The sequence below is a fragment of the Nycticebus coucang genome, chromosome 19 (assembly GCF_027406575.1).
Source record: "Nycticebus coucang isolate mNycCou1 chromosome 19, mNycCou1.pri, whole genome shotgun sequence".
NCBI lineage: Eukaryota > Metazoa > Chordata > Mammalia > Primates > Lorisidae > Nycticebus > Nycticebus coucang.
In genome coordinates this window covers 25,364,407-25,386,735 of record NC_069798.1, presented here as the reverse complement: position 1 = coordinate 25,386,735, position 22,329 = coordinate 25,364,407, and positions in this window count along the sequence as shown.

The following is a 22,329-nucleotide window of genomic DNA, read 5'->3' as shown; positions in this document are numbered from 1 at the left end:
TATTTACGCACCCAATTTACATGCTCTCAGATTCTTGAAACAGACCTTACTCAGTCTGAGCAATATAATACCAATAAGACCATAATTATGGGGTACTTTAACACTCCTCTTACAGAGCTGGACAGATCCTCTAAACAGAAATTAAATAAAGATATAAGAGATTTAAATGAAACCCTAGAACAACTGTGCATGATAGACGCATATAGAACACTCCACCCCAAAGATAAAGAATATACATTTTTCTCATCACCCCATGGAACATTCTCCAAAATTGATCATATCCTGGGACACAAAACAAATATCAACAGAATCAAAAGAATTGAAATTTTACCTTGTATCTTCTCAGACCATAAGGCGCTAAAGGTGGAACTCAACTCTAACAAAAATGTTCCACCCCACACAAAGGCATGGAAATTAAACAATCTTCTGTTGAATAATAGATGGGTGCAGGAAGAAATAAAACAGGAAATCATTAACTTCCTTGAGCATAACAACAATGAAGACACAAGCTACCAAAACCTGTGGGATACTGCAAAAGCAGTTTTGAGAGGAAAATTCATCGCTTTAGATGCCTACATTCGAAAAACAGAAAGAGAGCACATCAACAATCTCATAAGAGATCTTATGGAATTGGAAAAAGAAGAACAATCTAAGCCTAAACTCAGTAGAAGAAAAGAAATATCCAAAATCAAATCAGAGATCAATGAAATTGAAAACCAAAGAATCATTCAGAAAATTAATGAAAAAAGGAGTTGGTTTTTTGAAAAAAATAAATAAAATAGATAAAACTTTGGCCAGAATAATTAGAAATAGAAAAGTAAAATCTCTAGTAACCTCAATCAGAAATGATAAAGGGAAAATAACTGATCCCACAGAGATACAAGAGATCATCTCTGAATACTACCAGAAACTCTATGCCCAGAAATTTCGTTCACATTGTGAAGGAAATGGATCAATATTTGGAATCACACCCTCTCCCTAGACTTAGCCAGGAAGAAATAGAGCTCCTGAACAGACCAATTTCATGCACTGAGATTAAAGAAACAATAAAAAAGCTTCCAAAAAAAAAAAAAATGCACTGGTCCAGATGGCTTCACACCAGAATTCTATCAAACCTTCAAGGAAGAGCTTATTCCTGTACTGAAAAAATTATTCCAAAAATTGAGGAGGAAGAAATCTTCCCCAACACATCCTATAAAGCAAACATCACCCTGATACCAAAACCAGGAAAAGACCCAAACAAAAAGGAGAATTTCAGACCAATTTTACTCATGAATATAGAAGCAAAAATTCTCAATAAAATCCTATCCAATAGATTACAGCTTATCATCAAAAAAAAAAAAAATCATACATCATGATCAAGTAGGTTTCATCCCAGGGATGCAAGGCTGGTTTAACATATGCAAGTCCATAAACGTTATCCACCATATTAACAGAGGCAAAAAGAAAGACCATATGATCCTCTTAATAGATGCAGAAAAAGCATTCGATAAAATCCAGCATCCTTTTCTAACTAGAACACTAAAGAATATAGGAATAGGTGGCACATTTCTAAAACTGATTGAAGCTGTCTATGACAAACCCACAGCTAATATTTTACTGACTGGAGTAAAACTGAAAGCTTTTCCTCTCAGAACTGTTACCAGCAAGGTTGTTCTCTGTCACCATTACCTTTCAACATAGTGCTAGAAGTTCTAGCCAATACAATTAGGCAAGACAAGGAAATAAAGGGAATCCAAATGGGAGCAGAGGAGATCAAACTCTCCCTCTTTGCTGATGACATGATCTTATACTTAGAGAACCCCAAAGACTCAACCACAAGACTCCTGGAAGTCATCAAAAAAATACAGTAATGTCTCAGGATATAAAATCAATGTCCACAAGTCAATTGTCTTTGTATACACCAATAACAGTCAAGATGAGAGGCTAATTAAGAACACAACTCCCTTCACCATAGCTTCAATGAAAATGAAATACCTAGGAATATACCTAATAAAGGAGGTGAAGGACCTCTATAAAGAAAATTATGAAATCGTAAGAAAGGAAATAGCAGAGGATATTAACAAATGGAAGAACATACCATGCTCATGGATGGGAAGAATCAACATTGTTAAAATGTTTATACTTCCCAAAGCAATCTATCTACTCAATGCCATTCCTATTAAAATACCAACATTGTACTTTCAAGATTTGGAAAAAAATGATTCTGCATTTTGTGTGGAACCAGAAAAAAAAACCGTATAGCTAAAGCACTTCTTAGTAATAAAAATAAAGCTGGGGGCATCACCATACCAGATTTTAGGCTGTACTACAAAGCCATAGTGATCAAGACAGCATGGGACTGGCACAAAAATAGAGACATAGACACTTGGAATTGAATAGAAAACCTGGAAATGAAACTAACATCTTACAACCACCTAATCTTTGATAAACCAAACAAGAACATACCTTGGGGGAAAGACTCCCTGTTCAATAAATGGTGTTGCGAGAACTGGATATCCACGTCTAAAAGAGTGAAACTAAACACACACTTTACTCCACTGACAAAAATTGATTCAAGATGGATAAAGGACTTAAATTTAAGGCATGAAACAATAAAAATCCTCAAAGAAAGCATAGGAAAAACACTGGAAGATATTGACCAGGGGAAAGACTTCATGAAGAAGACTGCCATGGCAATTGCAGCAACAACAAGAGTAAACAAATGGGACTTCATTAAACTGAAAAACTTCTGTACAGCTAAGGAGACAACAACCAAAGCAAATAGACAACCTACACAATGGGAAAGGATATTTGCATATTTTCAATCAGACAAAAGCTTGATAACTAGGATCTATAGAGAACTCAAATTAATCCACATGAAAAAAGCCAACAATCCCATATATCAGTGAGCAAGAGAGATGAATAGAACCTTCTCTAAAGAAGACAGATGAATGGCTAACAAACATATGAAAAAATGTTCATCATCCTCATCTATTAGAGAAATGCAAATCAAAACTACCCTAAGATACCATCTAACCCCAGCAAGAATGGCCCACATCACAAAACCTCAAAACTCCAGGTGCTGGCATGGATGTGGAGAGAAGGGAACACTTTTGCACTGCTGGTGGGACTGCAAACTAGTACAACCTTTTCAGAAGGAGGTATGGAGAAACCTCAAAGCACTCAAGCTAGACCTCCCATTTGATCCTGCAATCCCATTACTGGGCATCTACCCAGAAGGAAAAAAATCCTTTTATCATAAGGACACTTGCACTAGACTGTTTATTGCAGTTCAATTTACAATCGCCACAATGTGGATTAAAAGCTGTGATATATGTATACCATGGAATACTATTCAGCCATTAAATAAAATGAAGACTTCACATTTTTTGTATTAACCTGAATAAAAGTGGAAGACATTATTCTTAGTAAAGCATCACAAGAATGGAGAAGCATGAATCCTATGTACTCAATTTTAATATGAGGACAATTAATAACAATTAAGGTCATGGTGGGGGTGGGGGAAGAGGAGAGCAGAGAGAGAAAGAAGGAGGAAGGGGTGGAAAAAGGAAGAGCAGAGAGAGGGAAGGGGGGTGGGGCCTTGGTGTGTGTCACACCTTCTGGGGCCAAGACATGATTGCAAGAGGGACTTTGCCCAACAAATGCAATCAGTGTAATCAAGTTTATTGTACCCTCAATGAATCCCCAACAATAAAAAAAAAAGGAAAAAAAAAAACTATAGTATAATATTACAGCTAGGAGAGTGACATTGATCTCATTCAGATAGCTGAAGGTTTGCTTGGACTCGTCTGTGTGTTTGTGTATTTAGTTCTCTGCAGCTTTATCACATCTGTAGGTCTGTATATCCACCACCACAGTCAAAACCCAGAACAGTTCCAGTGTCACAAGGATCCTTCCTGCTACTTTTTTATAACCACACACTTCTTCTGTCCACACCAGCTACCCACCAACACCCAGTCCTTTTACTTTTGCCACCTGTAAATATCATTGTCTTGACTATCAGATAGCAATATAGTTCTTACTTCAGTTTTCAGATATAATTTATAATGCTAGTGGGGAGCAGATGATCTGTTCTATGCATAGTTGCTCTTTCCATTGTTCTTTCTTTCTTCTTTTTTTTTCCTATTGCTCTAAGATTCCTTCTTTTATCATTTTCTTTTTAAAACAAATCTTCTGTTTGTTATTCTTTAAAGATAGATCTGCAAGGGACAAATTCTTTTAGTCTTCCTTTGTCTGAGAATGTCTTCCTTTCCCCTGCATTCCTGAAAGGTAGTTGTGGTAAACATGGAATTCACAGGGAAGAATCATTTTCTTTTCAACACTTGATAAATGTCAAGCTACTTCCTTATGGCTAAGAAATCCACTGTCATTTGAATAAGTGTTCTCCTGGAGGTAAAAATCTAGTTTTTATCTGGATACTTTCAAAATTTTTTCATTGTTTTTAGTTCTCCAGTGTTTGGTTGCACTCTGTCTTCATGTGGTTTATCCTATTTAAGATTCATTCATCTTTTTGAATCTGTGTATTTATATCTATTGGCAAATTTGGAACATTTTTAGCCTTAAAAAAAAATCCTTTTAATCTTTTTAACCTTTTCCTCTTTTTCTGAGACACCAATGAGAAAAATGTCGTTTTGTCACTGTCCCTCAGGTTGCTGTGGCTCTGCTTATTTTTCTCTGTGTTGTCCAAATGTGACAAAGTCTATAAAGCTCTCCTCAAGGTCAATGGCTCTGTCCCTTGTTATCTTCATTCTACCCTTCAGTCCATCCAGATAGTTTTTTTTATTGTTGTTATTGTGTTTTCCAGTTTCATAATTTCCACTTTTTATAACTACCAATACTTTTTGCTGAAGTTTTCTGTTTTTTAATTTGTTTAAGATAATTTGTAATTGCTTGTTGGAAGACTTTTTAAGATGGCTATTCTAAATTCCTCCTCAGATAACGGCATCTAATTCATCTGAGTGTTCATTTGTCTTTTCTCACTCAAGTTGTGATTTTCATGATCTTGGTATGATGGGTAATTCTTGGTTGTATTGTACACCCTAGATATTTTCACTATTTTTTTTTTTTTTTGCAGTTTTTGGCCAGGGCTGGGTTTGAACCTGTCACCTCTGGCATATGGGGCTGGAACCCTACTCCTTTGAGCCACGTGCGCTGGCCCCATTTTCGCTATTTTGTTAACATACAATGAGACCATTTAAATACTCCATTTTGACAGGTAGTCACCCTGTTTAGAGTTAGCATCTAGATCCTGGCCTAATTTCCGGGGCCGTGCACAAAAAAGGAGTTTAATCTCCGAGTCCCTGCAGTGCTATTTTGGTCTGTTGATTCATTTGGTGTTTCAGAGACTGTGTTTGTCTCTGCTGGAGCTACCTGAGGGGCAGAAAGAGTTTCCACACAGACCAGGCTGTGGAGGGTACATTTCCTGAGTTAAGGGCTCCTTGTTGCGGGTGCTCCCTTGCCTCCACCAACCCTACTCTGCCCTGCTGCCCCTGCGAGTCTTACTGGGGAGAGGATTCTTAGCTCAGTCAGGAGGAGAGCCCTTCCTAGGCCTGGTACTTGCTGTGGTAGGACTCCTATGCCTGTGTGGAATGGAGAAGCACGTCCTTAACCAGGGGCTTGTTGTGGTGTGATCCACCCACCAGTGCTGTGCGACTGCCCGGTGTCTCTGGGTGGGGAGAGGTAATCTCAGGCAAGAACACGCTACCCAGTCTACTGTCACCAGCCTCTCTATCCATCCACCTTCCATCAATGTTACTGAGCTTGCGTGATGGTGTTGGTGGTTCTATTTTGGGGAGAAATGCACCTCTCTGGGCTGTCTTTTGTTCTATGGTTGAGGGTCAGGAAATGCTACAATAGGTCACCTTTTCCTGTTGGGTGATGTCTTAGTCTGTTCAGTCTATTACAACAGAAAACTGAAAACTGGGTGGCTTAAACAAGAGATATTTATTTCTACAAATTCTGGAGGCTGGAAATCTGAGTTCAGGATGCCAGCATGGCTAAATTCTAGTGAGGGGACTTTTCCTGGTTTGCAGACTTTTTATAGTAGCCTCACTTGGTGAAGAGACAGATGGATCTTATGTCTTACAGGAAACTAATCCCATCATTAGGGCTCTATGGTTGTGACCCAATATAACCCTAATGACCTCTCAAAAGCCCCACCTCTAAATACAGTCATACTGGGGATTAAAGTTTCAAAATATGAATTTGTGGAAGATACAGACGTTCAGGCCGTAAAGAAAGAGGAGTCACATGATGCCCTGAGGCTGTGTTGTTCTCCACATCCAGGAATCTCAAGCCAGATTGCCTTCCTCTGTATCTCTCTTGAAGTTCTCCATGAGATGTTTCCTGTGTAATTTTCAATGACAAGCCAATTAAAAACATTCAGTGGGGAAAAGATTTCCTATTTAACAAATAGTGCTGGGTGAACTGGCTGGCAACCTGTAGAAGACTGAAACTGGACCCACACCTTTCACCATTAACTAAGATAGACTTTCACCGGATTAACTTAGAGACCAAAAAATAGATCTGCCATTCGATCCTATAATTCCTTTACTAGGTTTATACCCAGAAGACCAAAAGTCACAATAGAACAAAGACATCTGTACCAGAATGTTTATTGCAGCCCAATTCATAATTGCTAAGACATGGAAGAAGCCCAAGTGCCCATCGACCCACAAATGGACTAGCAAATTGTGGTACATGTATACCATGGAATATTATGCAGCCTTAAAGAAAGATGGAGACTTTACCTCTTTCATGTTTACATGGATGGAGCTGGAACATATTCTTCTTAGCAAAATATCTCAGGAATGGAAGAAAAAGTATCCAATGTACTCAGCCCTACTATGAAGCTAAATTATAGCTTTCACATGAAGACTATAAACCAACTATAGCACAAGACTATGGGGAAAGGGCCAAGGAAGGGGAAGGGAGGGGGGAGGTGTTGGCGGAGGGAGGGTAATGGTTGGGGCCACATCTATGGTGCATCTTAGAATGGGTACAGGCTATTGCACTAATGTGCAATTAGTGTTAAGCTATGACTTAACAATAAAAGAAAAAGAAGGAAAAAAAGATTTAAACTTAAGACATGAAATTATAAAAATACTAGAAGAAAGTGCAGGGAAAACCCTTGAAGAAATCGGTCTGGGAGAGTATTTCATGAGGAGGACCCCTGGGCAATTGAAGCAACTTCAAAAATACACTCCTGAGACATGATCAAACTAAAAAGCTTCTGCACAGCCAAGAACACAGTAAATAAAGCAAGCAGACACCCCTCAGAATGGGAGATGATATTTGCAGGTTATGTCTGGGAAAAAGGTTTAATAATCATAATCCACAGAGAACTCAAACGTATAAGCAAGAAAAGAACAAGTGATCCCATTGCAGGCTGGGCAAGGGACTTGAAGAGAAACTTCTCTGAAGAAGACAGGTGCACGGCCTATGGACATATGAAAAATGCTCATCATCTTTAATTATCAGAGAAATGCAAATCAAAACTACCTTGAGATACCATCTAACTCCAGTAAGATTAGCCCAAATCACAAAATCCCAAGACCAGAGATGTTGGCATGGATGTGGAGAAAAGGGAACACTTCTACACTGCTGGTGGGAATGCAAATTAATACATTCCTTTTGGAAAGATGTTTGGAGAACACTTAGAGATCTAAAAATAGATCTGCCATTCAATCCTATAATTCCTCTACTAGGCAGAGAACCCAGAAGACCAAAAATCACATTATAACAAAGATATTTGTACCAGAATGTTTATTGCAGCCCTATTCATAATTGCTAAGTCATGGAAAAAGCCCAGTGCCCATTGATCCACGAATGGATTAATAAATTGTGGTGTATGTACACCATGGAATATTATGCAGCCTTAAAGAAAGATGGAGACTTTACCTCTTTCATGTTTACATGGATGGAGCTGGAACATATTCTTAGTAAAGTATCTCAAGAATGGAAGAAAAAGTATCCAATTGTACTCAGCCCTACTATGAAACTAATTCATGGCTTTCATATGAAAGCTATAACCCAGTTATAACCTAAGAATATAGGGAAGGGGGAGAAAGAGGGAAGAGAGGGGGGAGGATGGGTGGAGGGAGGGTGATTGGTGGGATTACACCTGTGGTGCATCTTACAAGGGTACATGTGAAACTTAGTAAATGTAGAATATAAATGCAATAACTAAGAAAATGCCAGGAAGGCTATGTTAACCAGTGTGATGAAAATGTGTCAAACTGTTTATAAAACCAGTGTATGGTGCCCCGTGATCGCATTAATGTACACAGCTATGATTTAATAAAAAAAAAAGTTTATTCTTATATTTAACAGAGAGAAACAGATAAAAACAGCAGAAAGGAATAGAGGAAAATGAGTGTGTGTCATACCTAATTCCCTCTTTCTTAATCATTTTCTAAAGCAGTGGTTCTTAACCTTCCTAATGCCACGACACTTTCATACAGTTCTTCATGTTGTGGTGACCCCTAACCATAAAAGTATTTTCGTTGCTATTTCATAACTGTAATTTTGCTACTGTTATGAATCGTAATGTAAATATCTGATATGCAGGATGTATTTTCATTGTTCCAAAGGGGTCACAACCACAGGTTGAGAACTGCTGCTCTAGAGAAATATCAGAGCCAGCTCTGGAATCTGGCTTAGGCTATCAGTGTACATAATGCTGCCACAGCTGCATGAGAAAGCAGAAGTGGGCCTTAGTTCTTCCTGTAACTGGCCCAGCGCAGGGACAAGTGGCAGAGGAAGAGCCAACAGGAAAAGTGCTTTCCTTCCCCCAGAAACCAAATTTTCTTTTCTCTGCCTGTGGTCTGTCTCCAGCTGCAGGGTATACTCAGTCCATTAAGTGGGTGAATAGGAAATGCATGGTGTTGTATGTAAATCATACTTCAATAAAGCTGATTGAAAAAATTAGACCTAAGAATAAAACCTGGTTAATTCAATTACTTTTAAGATATCAGAAAGATCATTTAAAACCTGTATTTGAAAGGTATGTCTTTAAAGCTTATCTTGAGAAGACCTGTAGGTATGGTTTATATCTAATTAAGGAGAATTGAATCTGAAAACAATCTAATGCATAGAAAGCCTGAATAACCTTTCAGAAGATTGTACTAGTAAGACGGCTACCAACGTGGAACAAAATGGTCTTAGAGGCAGTCAGGAGGCAGGCTAAAAAAGCTACTTATCTGCAATTGTTTGTGGGAAGGAAGGACATCTTAGAGGACTGAGTAAAGAGTACAGAAGGCAAAAGTAAGTCATAAATTGAACAATAGACACTGGAGCCATTCCTAGGAGCAGAATCAAGCCTTGATCAAGGTGCTGTAGTGGGCTTTCGCACTGAAGGCCTCAGGTTCTTACTGGTGGTTGTCTGGAGGTGTCCCTTAGTTCTTTGCCAACATGGCAGCCTGCTTCATCAAAGTGTGTAATGGGAGAAGGTGATCGAGCTGACTAGCAAGAAGGAAGTGGCAGTCTTTTGCAAACTAATCATGAAATTTTTATTGTATTCTATCAGTTGGAAGACAGTTACTAAGTTTAGCCTACCTGGAAACGATGGGATTACACAAGGGGATAAAAGCATGGATGTGGGGATCATCAAAGGCCGTTTCAGAAGTATGCCATCCCAAGCAGGCAGGAAGATTCTCTGTTTAGAGACACGTTTCTGGCAGTGGTTGCATCTCTACTCCATAGCTCCAGTTCTTACTGGGATCCAGGACCATTATTTACCCTCAGGGCAATGGCTGGGAATCTTTCCCTATAATTGGTAGTTTCTGGCTGCTTCAACACTTTCTGGTTCTTTCCCTTAATCTTCCGCACTTTTTTTTTTTTTTTTTGGTAGGTGGTTCATGCATTGAAGACTCCTTCTAAACCAACCTGAGCTGACTTCTATTTTCTCCTGGGATCCTGACTCATAAAAATAGATTTGGTAATGAAAAAAAAATTTTAATGGGGTCAACTTTGCCAATTTAAAATTTTTTGCTTCTCTTTTTTTTGTCATTCTTTGAAAGCTTTCCCTTTCTTTTAGATTGCAAGAAGTATTACCTTCCCCCCTCTCGCTAGTCAGTTTGTGGTTTTACTTATAGTACATTTAAATCTTTGATCTATTGGAAATATTTACGCAGTGAAATTATTTTTTCTCATGAGTACCCATTTATTACAAAACTATTTAATAATATTTATTTTCTTGGGCGGCACCTGTGGCTCAGTCAGTAGGGCGCTGGCCCCATATGCCGAGGGTGGCGGGTTGAAACCCGGCCCCGGCTGAACTGCAACCAAAAAATAGCCGGGTGCTGTGGCGGGCGCCTGTAGTCCCAGCTGCTCGGGAGGCTGAGGCAAGAGAATCGCTTAAGCCCAGGAGTTGGAGGTTGCTGTGAGCTGTGTGATGCCACGGCACTCTACCCAGGGCCATAAAGTGAAACTCTGTCTCTACAAAAAAATATATATATATTTATTTTCTCCATTGAGAAATATCTCTCATATACATAATAAACTTATGTATATATTTATTTCAATTTCAAATGGTATCTATATCATTTAATCTATATTATACCATACATTAAAATAGAAATATTTTCAGTTTACTTGATGAAGCTGATATAATGTCAAATCCCCAAATAAAATTATCTAACCAAACCAAGACACTGATTTCACTTCTGAATAAATTTGTAAAATATCTACATGAAATGTTTGCAAGTTGAAACTAGAAAAGTGAATTTAAGAACAGTGAGGATAAAGTAGGGCTTATTCTGGGGATGCAAAAATGACACAGTATCTTTAGTAGCTGATGGTTTTACTTCATAATTAAAAGCGCAAGAGATTAATAAAATCTCCTGGAGTTAATTTAAAAAATTATGTTGGCTGAATATAAAATAAACATGTAAATATCAATATGATGCCTTTATATAACCAATAATGGATATGTATATAAAAAACTACCACAAAGAAGCCAAAAGACCAGTAAGATACTAGGAAAATAATCACATCTCATAAATGAAATACTGTTAATACACCAACAGATCTTATACATAAGATAAGAAAATGTCTAACCATTTGTTAGAAAAATAAAGAGAAGCTACAAATTTATAAATAAATGCACATGGTGCACATATATGAGAGCTGCTCAATTTCCAAAGTTAGGCAAATTTTAATGAAAGCAAAATGACATAACAATTTTACCCTTCAGATTAGCCATGATTTAAAAGGACAATGAGGCTCAGCGCCTGTAGCTCAGTGAGTAGGGTGCCATCCACATAGACTAAGACTGGCAGTTGGAGCCCAGCCCAGGCCTGCTAAACAACACTAACAACTGCAACCAAAAAAAAAAAAAAAAAAAGAAAGCCGGGCACTGTGGCAGACGCCTGTAGTTCCAGGTACTTAGGAGGCTGAGGCAGAGAATCACCTAAGCCTAAGAGTTTGAGCTATGATGCCACTGCACTCTACCGAGGGTGACATAGTGAGACTCTGTCTCAAAAAGCAACAACAAAAACAACAACAAAAAGGGACAGTGATATTCAGTGCTAAACATAGGAAATAGAGACACTCTCATATATTGCTGACGGCAAAATGAATCTTTTTAGGAAATAATTTCATAAAAATTGATTAAATGCTTTGAGATAGCAGAACTGTTTGGGGAAATCTCTACTATGAAAATAACAGTACATATATATGTATGTATGTATAACATGTATATAATATGTGTGTGTGTGTATATATATATATACTATATATATGTAGTATACAAGATGCCCATGGCATTGCTTTTAGTAGTAAATAATGGAAACAAACTAAATATGTGAATGTTCAGTATAGTAGATTGGGTGGATGAATTATGGTATATTTACAAATATGGAGTATTATGCAGTTATTTAAAAGAGTGAGATGCATTTATGTTCATTGACCTGCAGGGAAGTTCTTCCTGTAGTGTGAAGCAAAGAAGACAAGTTGCAGAAAATGTGTAGGATAGGATGACATTTTGGTAAAAGCAAATGGGCAACAATAACACACACAAATATATATATATATATATACACATATATTTGTCTCTGTGTGTGTGTGTACGTAGGAAAGGTTGGTGAAAATACATAATAGGCTATTAACATTTCCTCTCTGAGTGGGGGTGGGATTGCTGTTTGAATATCCTTTCCATTGATGTTCCCAATATAAAGCAGTAATAAACATTTGAGATGATGGTTATACACTAGTTACCCTGATGTAATCACTAAACAGCATATATATTACAACATCATTATGTACATATTATGTGCCAATTAAATTAAAAAAAAATTTTTTTAAAGAAATTATCATTGTGAAGGTGTTGAGGGGCCATGAGGCCCTGCCCTCATGAGTAGATGGATGTATTCCTCACGAGAGTGAGTTGTTATAAAAGGGAGTTTGGCCCTATCATGCTCTCGCAGTATGTCCTCTCTTGTGCTTCTGTCTTCTGCCATGGGATGACAGAGCAGAAAAGTCCTCTTAGGAGGCCTGCACCTTGATGTGGATTTCCTGGTCTCCAAAACAAAATTGTTTATTTTCCTTGTAAATTACCCAGTTCAGTCTGTGGTGTTCCATTATAGAGTTATTATTTATATATATAATGTATTTAATATAATATAGTGTTACTGTTTTTTCCCTTCTACTCTGCTATAATTCTCTGGTTACAGAAAGCTGTGGATGTTATTTTAACAGTTACTGAAGTATTCACAACATATTAAAATAACTTGCAGTAAATGTTCATTAACATATCTCGCTTTTTATGAATCAAAGGCAGTGTTTTAATAATTCTAAAGAGTTGATTTGTTGTTTTTTTGTGTGTATTTCAGAAACACTGAGTACTTGTTAACGGCAACATTAATCAGAAATTTGGTTGAAATAGTGGGAAAATATTTGCAGTATTATAAAGAAGATTGTAGATATTGCTGTAGTATTCACATACCTCTTTCCCTGCTACTGGTGCCTCTGACTATGACAAACACCTGTCTGGAAGTGCTTCCTTGAAGGGACCTGACAGGTCTTTGGGATTTGAATACACACACATACAAATATAACATATGAGTATATACATACATAAATCCAGAACCATCTTGCCTTGTTCCATTTCCTTATTTTATAATAAATATTTCTTTTTCCTCTGCTTAAGTCTTGGTTTGGCTTAAACTTTCTCCAGGCTTCAGATTTTGAGTCTGTTTAACTCTAATTCAGTTCTATCACTTTCTTTTCATCTCCCCTGCTCAGAGAATCTATGAATAGTTTTATAAGTTACATATATATATATATATATATATATATATATATATATTCAACTGTGGATCCATTTAAAGAGGATAGTTCCTTTTCAATTGTTTTGGTAATATTTGCAATCTTAGCTTCTTTAATTGGATGCTACTGGTTTTAACCATATATTCATGGTATATCCCTATCAGTATAAGTGTATATGAAAAGTCATAATTGTGCCTTGCTCTTTAGTTATGGGAAATCATCAAGACCTTAGTTGAGCTTTTCATTAAGACCTATAAACAAAGGTCTTCATTAGGACTAATAAACAACAAAAATATTGTTGAAGCACTGGCTTTTCGGGGTTCTTCACATTTCTAGTTCTCTAGAATTGATCTATTTTACCTTCTTTTAATTTGATACTCTAATTTTGAAAATTCTACATTGTTGTAGTAGACTGTTTATCGTAGCACAATTCATAATCACCAAAATATGGAAACAACCTAAATGCCCAGCACCCAGGAATGGATTAACAAGCTGTGGTATATACACCATGGAATACTATTCAGCCATTAAAAGAGATGGAGACTTTACATCTTTTGTATTAATCTGGATTGAGTTGGAATACATTCTTCGTAGTTGAGCCTTGCAAGAATGGAGAAGCAAGAATCCAGTGTACTCAATTCTAATATAAAGGCAGTTGGTGATCTAATACAAGGAGGGAGGTTGTTGAATGTGGGAGTGGGGATGGGGAGGCTGAAGGGGGATAGTAGGGTCACATGTATGGCACACCTCTTGTGCGCAGAACACAATCATAAGAGGGACTTTACCTAACAGATGCAATTGGTGTAACCTAACTCATTGTACCCTCAATGAATCCCAAACAATAAAAAAAAATTAAAAAAAGAAAATTCTACATTGTTAATTACTTGTAAACTCATAAAATCATGCTGTTAATGTTATCATTATTGCTAAGGTCCAAGCCTTGAAACTATGATCAATATAAGCTTGAACATCTCCCCAGCAGAGTTGGGGAAATTGTTTTTCCCACTTATGGAGAGACAGCAGACCTGAGGAACATATGCCACTACAATCCTAAGCATATTATTCACATTTTCCATAAATATTTATTGAGTGTTTATTAGGTGCCAGACATTGTTTTAGGTGCTAAGATACTGTTGTGAACTAAAAGCATAAAATCTCTGTTTTATGGAACTTACATTTGTGTAGGGAGAGGCATACAATAAGCAAAATGCATAAGTGAAATAGACTGCTTTATATTTTTAAGAGATACAGTGAAAAATAATATGTGGATGAGGATATCAGGACTTAGGATATGGTGGAAATTGCAAAGATAGTGGCCATGGGAATCTGAATGGGAAGAATGCATTTGAACAAACACTCAACTTGGGAATCTGAATGGGAAGATTGCATTTGAACAAACACTCAACTAACAAGAGAAGTTGATCCATGTCTTTATCTATAGAGAGTGTTCCAGGCACAGGAAACAGCCAATACAAAGGTTCAGAGATAGGAGCAGACCTGTTGTTTTGGGAGAACAGAAGAAAAGTGTCCATGTGGGGAGAGAAGAGAAAGCAGATGAGCAGTAGAAATTAGTTCAGGAAGACAGGAAGGATCACGTAAGGATCAACAGGCCATTATGAGGACTTTGCTGGAAAGATGAGAAACTTGTAATTTTAGCAGAGGAAAGACAGGATTGATCTGCCATTCAAAGCAGATCACTCAAAGTTCTATGTTGAGAATAAACGGAAGATGGTCAAAGACAGCAGCAGGGAGCAGGCTCAATTAAAAGGCTATTGCAATAACCCACCCGAGAAGAGGTGGTATGGGTGGTTGTTACTAGCAGAGATGATGAGAAATGGTTGAATTATTTTTACATCTTTAGGGCTAAATTTAAAGATAAGATAAATCTGAAGATCCAGAAGATTTTTTGTTCTCAGGATTTATTGATGGATTGAATGTGTCACATGAAAGAGAGGAATCAAAGACAACCACAGGAATTTTGGCCTGAGAACTGATAGAAAAGACTTGGCATTATCTATGAAGGGGAAACTGGTAGACACATTTCAGGGTGAGATCAGAGTTCAGTTTTGGACATTTCAGGTTTGAGACATGAATTAAATGGAGATGTAAAGTAAGTAGTCAGATAAGCCTGCAGTAGAGAAAAGATGTTTGAGATGGAGGATGAAGATGTGTTTGAGGGTTGAAGAGGGAGGAAAATTTTTACGATAAATTGTATAGAAGATTGGGAGAATGAAAGCAATACAAATATATGGACTAATTGTGAGTCAGAAGGGAAGGTATATTTAGACTAGTGATTGTGCATTTGTTGAGACAGCTTCATTAAAAAATTTCCTCAAGCATAGGTATGGGTGGGAAATAGGTACTAAGTTGGATTTTACCAGGAGTAGGTTTTGCCAAGTAAAAATAAGTAGCACAAAAGAAAACAGAATAAATGATACATGGTTGGTAATGATTACTATAATTGATCATAGAATTAAGCTTGATAAGAATGAATGACTGAGAGGTAGAAAAAAATGATTCTAGGTCCCTACAATCTTGAGAGATTACTGGGTTTCTGGCTACAGGGGTAGTAATCTGGAAGAAAGAAAGTGGAGCTGTTAGTATGTGAGGGGTACACTTATTTGTGTCGAGTCTTAGAGTGTGATGAAGAAGAGCTGCTTATATGAGATAGAGGATAAGATTATTGACAGTGAGTAGGTCAAGAAACTGAGAGACCAAGAAATTAAAAAGACTGTATACTTGGATATTGAATTCACTGAGTGTTTATACTAGGAGTGTGTTGAAACGAGAGATGCTGAGGACCAGATGAGGAAGAACAATTGAGGGATGGATAGCCGATGACCACAACACGATGGGGTGACAGGTGGTGAAGTCTGATAAGAAGATATGCCAGCTTGGCTGATTTTAAGAAGGCCAGAAGAAGAATAAACTAAAAACTGAAATTAAGAGCAAAAGATACTCTTAATCTGTTTCAAGGGTCAGTGGCTTGATGGATATGGAAAAGACAGCAGCTACCAAGTGAGAGGGCCATAAGGGAAGCAGTACCATGCTTCACTCAGCAAGCAAGCAACACGTCCCTCTCAGAAAGAATGGTGAAGAGATTGAGGATCCAGCAGATGTTTTTGTTCCAGAGGGAAGATAGAAAGGCTTTTACAACTTGCTGAAGGTGGCAGATCCAAACTCTCAGCCAAATGTTAAAGAAATCAAGAAAAATCTTGAAATATGGATAATACTCCTTAAAAGAAAACATACCTGCATAGACCCAGCTCACAGAAAGTAGATTATTTACTTCATTATTTCTTGACTTTTCTACCTTTGAATCACAGAGAGAACAACAGTTGTTCCTTGCAGAGCAAGTCTGATTCTAGTCCAAATAGATAGTCAGCTCATCCCTGCAGAGTATGTATTCCACTCCATCAATTGATCATGATTAGAATCGTCAGGTGTACTTACAAATGTGCCTAGACACGCTTCCTATGTTCCAAGGACAGTAGAGCAATCATGAAAGGTGGGGAAAAGTGAGAGATGATGTCACAAAATGGGGAAAGTTTGAGAAGTGATGGATGACCTGGGAATGTTGAGAAAAGGATTGTGCTGAGACTAACCCTGAGGTCTCGAGGTTCACAGTGAAATGAGCCTGTTAGTGTTGGAGATAAGGCAAGATTTGCTGTCTTGCCAATGTTTTATAGCTCCCACTTGACTTTGCCACAGACTCTGAGCATTCTGTGATCCTGCGGTCTTCCTGGCTCTTGCCTGTGAAGTCCTCATTTCTGGTAGTAAGCAGGTCTTTCTCTGAGCGCAGTCTCTGTCTTGACTCCTCATGATGGAACTTTATAGGTGCACAAAACAAACAAACAAAAAAACAACAACTTGGAAGGACAGATAGAAAGTGAGATAATTAAAAATAAATAATTTTTAGGGTTTACTACTAGGGTGGTTGTATGATGACTCCAAGGGTGAATAATGAGTGTCTTATGCCTAGAATAATTCCCAGTCACAGTTTCCGCTGCTTACGGCTGAGTTCGTCATTGTTTTGTGAAGCCCACTGGCTCTGATGCTGTGTTGCCATGCACACCATCATCTTTTCTCATATCTAACACCCAGTGGCTATTTATTAAGCTCCCTAAATAGCAGCGATTTTTTCTGTCTGTTCCCCAGGATTATTCAAGAAGACTCCCTTTGCTCAACATACAAGCTTTAACACTTTATAAGGCTCTCTAGTCTCTATCTTTTGAAGACAGGCAACCCATTCTGGGATACCCACCAAACTCTTCTCAATGGTGTTAGGCTCTCCTGTGCTACATTTTGTCAAACTCTATTTCAGTTTTGGTGATATCTGATAAAAATTTTTGTATGTTCTCAAGAAGAAATCGGTCGTTATTTAAACAAATATACTAAAAATATTCCACTTTTTCCAGAAGCTTTAAAGTATTAACTTTATTTTCAAGACTCAAATTTTGTCTGTTGTACAAGGTAAGCACAATGTTAATATTAATTTTACTCTCTACATTAAATCCATTTTTCCAGCACAATTTATTGAGAAGCCATTCCCCACATTAAATTGCCCTGGTTCTCTTGTTGACAATTAATTGAATATACAGAGGGTACCAAAATTACAAAAAGTGTACAAAAAAAGCATATGCATTTTAAGAAAAGAAAAAACTGTATTAAAATTGCAATACTCTATATATACAGATAACAAAGGGTGAATACAGGTCACATTGGGCACCTCTTACAATTGCAGAAGTCAAAGGTGACTTGATTTTTACAAATTTAATAAAGTTTTTTCATTCTTAAAATGTATACACTTTTTTGGTACTTTCTGTATATATGTGAGTTACATCTGGACTTCGGGACCCTCATTCTTATCTGTAGACCCATTTGACTATCCTTACATACGTATCATAGTGTCTTGATCAACATTAAGTTTTGAGCAAATCTTGATACCTGTTACTGTATGCTCCCTCGACTTTATTTTTCTTTGTTTTTTTTTCCTGTTCCAGGTAGTTTTCAGTATACATTTTAGAACTGTCAGTGTCTACAAAAATGGTAGATTTTTACAGAGATTGTGTAGAATTTTTGCGTTAACTTGGGGTGAATTAAAATCTTAAAAACATTGAAACTTCCAATTTATAAACATGCTATTTTTTAAATTCTCACTTCTTCTCTCTGCTGTGTTTTGCAGTTTGCAGTGTGGTTACTGAGTTCTGGTAATTGTCTCTTAGGATTTTCTACTTAAAATATTACATCATAAAGACGTTTTAAATGTTATTATTTACTTTTTTCTTGTCTTTTTACACTTCTTATTTTCTCCAGTGTACTTTTGAATAGAAGTGAGGAGAGCCTTGTTTTAAATAGTGAGAAGGGATATTCAATATTTGCCTTTGTGTGTGTTCACACCTGTGAGTATTCTTCAAGCTTCTTTAACAGATTGAGAAAGTTTCCATTTACACTTGTTTCCTGAGGAAAAAAAATGTTTTAATTGTTAACAGGTATTGAATTTTATCAAATGCCTTTTCAACATCTATTAAGATGGTGAAAGATATTTTTTTTCTATTGAATTGATGACTGACATTCTTGGTCCTCTAACATTAAACTGATTTTGCTTTCCTTAGATAAATCCTACCTGATTATGACTAATGTCATTTTTTGTTGCTCGATTATAATTGCTGGCATTTGTTAAGATTTTCTATATCAGGCGGCACCTGTGGCTCAAGAAGTAGGGTGCCAGCCCCATATACCAGAGGTGGCGGGTTCAAACCCGGTCCCGGCCAAAAACTGCAAAAAAAAAAAAAAGATTTTCTAAGTCTTTATGATATTTGTTAATATGACACTTTATTTTTTTATTTGCCTGCTTTTGGTATCACGAGAATGAGGTCATAAGTAAAGAAGACCTGTATCTCCTATTTTTTAAAAGTATTTGTGCATGATTGGTATTATTATTTTTTTTAACACTGGTAGATTGACCAGTGAAATCTTCTAGGTTTGGTTTTCTTTTGGGGAAAAGTTTTTCTCGCAAAATCTTTTCAAATAGGTATAAAAGTGTTCAGATTTTTCTGTTACCTTTTCTATCAGTTTTGTCCTCCCCATTCTGGTAATTTTCCCATTTGATCCATGTTGTCAAATTTATTAGCACAAAGTTGTTTTTAAATTCCATTATTAGCCTATTAAAGTCCTTAGGTTATCTAACAATATAAAATTTTCAATTCTGATACTGGTATGTTGTATTTTTTTCCTTTTCTTTTTGTTGATTAGACTTACTAGGGATTCATAAATTTCATTAGACACTAATGAGAACCAAATTTAACTTTGTTGTCTATAGATTAAATAAAATCAAAGTCTGCACTGATGTTGTAGACCATCTTTTATTTAATATTATTCTCCTTTACAGTTAGAGAAAATAAGGGTTGCTTAAGGTAATTTAAATGTGAATTAGTGAAACTAGGGTTAGAGGGATTCAAACACTATTCTTTCTAACCCTAGAGCCTGGTTTCTTCCATTTGTGGATAAGATCCTTTACTTCTCAAGGAATGAACTCTGGAGCTCTGCACTTTTGTTTACAGCATAAGACTGCCATATACTCTGTTTTGGGAATATGTCTAGGATAACTTCATTTTAAGTTGCAGCATTCACATTGTAAGCAATTATCATTGTTACTCATCATTCAGTGTGAAAACTAAAACATAATAAGAGAAAAATTATGACTGCACTCTAACACCATCTACCATGTATTAGAGCCACAAGTAAATAAAGCAATAACAATACATTGGTTACTCTACCTGCTTATGTGAAACAATTCAGAATTTCTACTCCACATGATGACAGCTATGGTAGAAAATGGTTCTCAACCAAGTGAGAACATCAGAATGTTGTTTGTTCCCATCAGGAATGTTCCTCCCTTCAGGAATCGTTAATCTGATGCCTACTGTTCACTCCATATCTACTAAATCAGAAAATTGAGTCCTTCCCAGCCATGTATGCTTCGGAAGGAAAAGTTACCATGATGAGTATAATGTGTCCCTCTGGTAAAGAATCTGTGCCAAATTAGTTAAAAAGTTGTGGTATGTATGAAGTGAATTATGCACGCGACAGGCTGTTGTCATTTGTTGGTAGTATTTATTCCTTTTGAGTGTCTATAATATGCAGTATGTGGATTAACTAATCTGGGTCATGTGTATGTTTATGGGTAGGGCAATGTAGGCTAATTAAACTATTGGATTAATCTTAATGTCTTCTAATATTATTCTACACACTATGTCAGAATTGCTGATTTTTTAAACATTATTTTATGTGAGTTTTGTTGTAAGAATATCATATTTTTTGTTGATGCAGAGAAGAAAATCTCCAACAGCAAGGAGATTTCTGTGCCATGGCTAAAATTTCTGTGCCATCTCCATACTAACTGGACCCAAGATTTAGCCATGGCACAGAAATGACTGGTTCAGCAGAGGGGTTTGGATGTAAGACATTTCTAGGCGATTGACTCCTATTCACCAAGAGGCTACTAAACAAGATAGAAGACCAAAACCAACTTTAGTGTGGCTCAGATAGAGCTACAGGATAAATCTATACTTTGAAACTTCTCCAAATAGAGCTATTTGGTTTAGACTAGTACCCCTGAGGCTATCCTTGAGATTACTTTATTCTAAGATGAGGACTTTTGAGAACAGTATTGCAAAATGTCCTTCAGAAGCCTTTTAACACTGTTATCCACAAAAACCCTGATGTTACAGTTGTTGCTTGTCTCTTAGAGACCACTGTATGTATTTTAATGGAAATGCACATTTGCATCAGAATGAATGCTACTTCTATTAACTTCATCATGGTTGTTAATGTAAACTATATACCCTTATTGAATTACCTGTAAAATGCATCCACCTGTGTTGGAAGATAGTTTTTAAATGTTTAATCCCTTTCTTTCTTTTTCTTTTTTTTTTTTTTTTGAGACAGAGTCTACCCTTGGTAGAGTGCTATGGCATCACAGCTCACAGCACCCTCAAGCTCTTTGGGCTTAAGCGATTCTCTTGCCTCAGCCTCCCAAGTAGCTGGGACTATAGGCGCCCACCACAGTGCCCGGCTATATTTTTGTTGCAGTTGTCATTGTTGGTTAACAGGCCCAGGCTGGGTTCCAACTCGCCAGCCTCTGTGTATGTGGCTGGCACCCTAACCACTGAACTACAGGCACCAAGCCGAACCACCCTGAATGTACTTGATCATGTCTAATCTCTTTCTTTATGCAGTCATGTAAATTTCAGTTAGTGTTGATGATAAAGATAAAAGATTGAGATAAAAAGTGTAAATGAGCACAATGTAAATCGTATTATAATCTTACCAAAATCAAAAGGGTTATTTTTTTTTACTCCCTGAAAATAGAGTTGCTCCCTGAATATAAAGAACAACTAGTTAAATTTGAATTTCAGATAAGTGAGTAATATTTTGGTTTAATGATCTCCCAAATATTTGACAGGACATACTTACATTAAAAATCTATTCAGGGGGAAGGGGGGCGCCTGTGGCTCAAAGGAGTAGGGCACCAGCCCCATATGCTGGAGGTGGGGGGTTCAAACCCAGCCCCAGCCAAAAACTGCAAAAAAAAAAATAAAAAAATCTCTTCCTTGTTTATTTAATACAGTATTTTTCAACCTTTTTTTAATCTCAGAGCACAGTTGAACCGTAGTGAAACTTCTGTGGCACACTTAAATTATATTGATTAAAAAAAAGAATAACAAAAATAATGTAAGTTCAAGAATTTTTGAACTTCTTCCAAAAATAATTTAATTAACGACCTTTTAAAATTTTCTGTGGCACACCTAAGATCCTCTCACAGCATGTAGGTCTAAAATCACTGATGTAATCTTTAAACTTTATTCAACTTTCTAGTTTTCTTCTCAACCCTATTTGAAAAAGAAAATGAATATGCTTCAAATAGAGTATTTCACAAAGTTTGTTTTTAACTAAATATTTTTAGGCACTATATATGAGCTACAGCTTTTTCTTTAGTAACCCATTTCTCTTTAAATAGGTTACACTTGTGTTAATACGGAAAGTGCTGTTTAAGAG